Source organism: Camelus bactrianus, chromosome 17, assembly GCF_048773025.1.
Source record: "Camelus bactrianus isolate YW-2024 breed Bactrian camel chromosome 17, ASM4877302v1, whole genome shotgun sequence".
Taxonomy (NCBI): Eukaryota; Metazoa; Chordata; class Mammalia; order Artiodactyla; family Camelidae; genus Camelus; species Camelus bactrianus.
In genome coordinates, this window is record NC_133555.1 from 12,300,786 (window position 1) to 12,303,851 (window position 3,066).

At 35.1% G+C, this 3,066-nt stretch overlaps 1 pseudogene; it reads right to left on the reverse strand.

Moving 5' to 3' along the window:
• Window positions 1–434: 434 nt before the first annotated feature.
• LOC123613013 (small ribosomal subunit protein uS2B-like) lies at window positions 435–1,276 on the reverse strand (annotated as a pseudogene).
• Between the last annotated feature and the right edge of the window lie 1,790 nt (window positions 1,277–3,066).

Here is a 3,066-nt window from a genome sequence, read left to right on the forward strand (position 1 = left end):
TTAAATAAATCTAACTGAATACATTATTTATTAAAGCTGGAATTAAATGTTCCAAAGAAATATGGGCACTTTTTCCTATATGTATTCTGTATGTTGCAAGTTTTTTTCCAAGAAATATTATTTTTAACTTCTTTTTATTGAGTTATAGTCATTTTACAATGTTGTGTCAAATTCCAGTGTACAGCACAATTTTTAAGTTATATATGAACATACATATGTTCATTGTCACATTTTTTTTCACTGTGAGCTACCACAAAATCTTGTATATATTTCCATGTGCTACACAGTATAATCTTGTTTATCTATTCTACATATGCCTGTCAGTATCTACAAATTTTGAACTCCCAGTCTATCCCTTCCCACCCCCATCCCCTTGGCAACCACAAGTTTGTATTCTGTCTATGAGTCTGAAGAAATATTATTTTTAATAGAACTTATTTCCATTTTCTGTTTAAGAGTTTGGGGAAGTACAGCTTAAGACACTCAGTGCTTGTTCCTACCCATTCAGTGGCTGAGCAGTGGGAGCTGCTGACCAGCCTTCAGTGGGAGGCTGAGTGCTCTAGTCATCAGCAGGGAACTGCTGGATAGGCACCAGGGAACCTGCACACCTTCAGACCAGTCTGCAGTTCTGGGCTGAGTAGCAGTAAACTTAGGAGCTGGAGCAGTCCATTCACCTTGAGCCTCCTTGGTTACAGCCCTTTCAGCAGCCAGCTCTTCCTTTTCAGTCTCCTCAGAGTTTCTGAAGAAATAGAGGTTGGGCATGACCTCCCATGGGCATTCACCAGAACTGGTGCCACACATGCAGAATTTGTGGGCCAACGTCTATTACTTTAGACCTGCTGAGTGAGTTCCCTTGTGTTGTTCCTGGATGGCAATGTCGATATACCAAGAAAAGACTATGTTTCACAGAGTCATGGTGGCAGGTTATCCAAGATGCCTAGGCAAGACTGGTGGTCATCTCTGGGACCAGTAACCACTGGAAGTTATCGCTCCCAGGAGGCTATCTGGATCTGGTTAGTGAAGGTTCCTGGACTGAAGCTGCCAGAAACAGCAGTGGCTCCAGGGGCATTAGCAAACTTCAGCAAAGCTTGCTGGCCAGAATTCCTGGAGGATATGACACTGACATTAGTCAGGTTTTCAGTGGCAACAGGGCACAAACTGTTAGCAGAAACTTCTCCTATATTCTCTTTAGATTTATGATGTAGATGCCATCACTTTACTTTTTGTAGATGTACTCTTCCATTTGGAATTCAAGATTGATGTCACCTAAGTGCATTTCTGCAGGGATTTGAGGATACACCCCTATATTTCCAGGAATCAAGGGCTCAAGACATTGTGAAAGTTTTCCTTTAAGGTATGATGGGAACCCAGAACAACACTTTATGGACATTTTTCTGGGTAAGGTTCCAAGTTGTTTTTATAAGTGTCATATTATTACTTTTAAAAATCAGAATCAAATAATTAATGTTATATGAAAAAAGCTAGAGCAATGTTTATATTCCATGAATAGGAGGATACGATATCAATCATTAATTTAAATATGCTAGTTTCACTTATCAGGTATGGATTCTGCTTAAATATTCATTTATCACTAAAATGTTTCACATAATGTTAAGAGTTTATATCCACTTAAATACTGCATCTTTCCCCACTCACTTTTTGATGTGATTTTAAAATGAGTATCTAGTTACCATGGCAATAAATGACATAGGAATGCATAGATTAAGCTGGAATGGAATCAAAACTTAGATACATTCAGAATCCATGCAACACTTTCATTTCAAACAAGGACTTTTTCTCTCCCCACCATCTTCGTAAATGGTAGTCAATTCAAACAATCTGTCCTAAAAATGCTCCTAAAATATGCATTTCTGGTGATTGGAATCCAATGTAGTCACTACAAAAAGTAATGCTGACATTTTATGTATTTCTTTTAATCATGGATTTTTTGACAAATGGATAAATAGTTATCAGAATTCTGTAGCCACAGACAACTAAACCTTTGTCTTTTCTGGCAAAAACAAGTGAGAATTTGAGTAATTGCACATTGAATTAAATTCAGAGGCATCAATAATTAATAAAATTAGAAATCATATCTTCTCAATAATGGTATATATTTATATCTAAATATCTATATATCTATCTATACATAGTTCAGTTGGCATGTAGTCATTGCTTTTGCCATCACTCACAATTTTATCTGATTGTACTTTGCAGTAGGAAATATATATTTTTAAAGAATATATGTTTGTTTATTATGAAAAACTATTTTATACATAACTGAGAGCCTTGGTATATTTTCTTCTCCAGTTGGTCTTTGTGTGTTGATTAACCATTTTGTAATTTTTGTGCATAGGTACTAGTATAACTGATGCAAGTGACATATGTCAGATCTAAAAACATCATTTACCAGTGAGTTCCCAGTTTCTCGTAGGAGACAGAGCTCTGTATTTTTCTAAACTCTATAGATACAAGTAGAATATCGAGTATACACCAAAAGTTATGTATGAATTAATAATTTCTCTACCTAAAATGATTAGAAAACCTTAAGTAAAACCTTAGAAATAAGATAGTTTGAGAAGACCTATAAAGTGGCTTTATTTAATTTATGAAACTTGCAGTTTATAATTTAGAAGACCCTTATGAGGGAAGAAAAATCTTCAGCTTTGAGTTAAAACAAAACAATTACCTCATTTTTAATTATATCAACACAAAGCATTTTTTGTTACCAATATAGATAGCTAACATTTTGGGTAACTTGATTAGCTCATGAGTTTCCTTAAATATTTCACCAAGAACTGAAATCTATTTTAATTGATAGCAATTATTTTGTGATAATTACATACTTTCATTTGTGAAGAGCTGTTGAAAAATATTTTGAAGCAATTTAAGGCTCGATGGTTGACTAAATAATGGGTCTTTTTCCACTTTCCTAACAAAAGGCTATACAAGATACTGTTACAAGTTCTAGTTCCTAGGATGGTTCTCCCCCAAGCAACTAGTGTTCCCAGAGAATAGTTGAGATCCCCAGTTGTTTGGCTGGTTGATCTTCTATTAATCTATTAG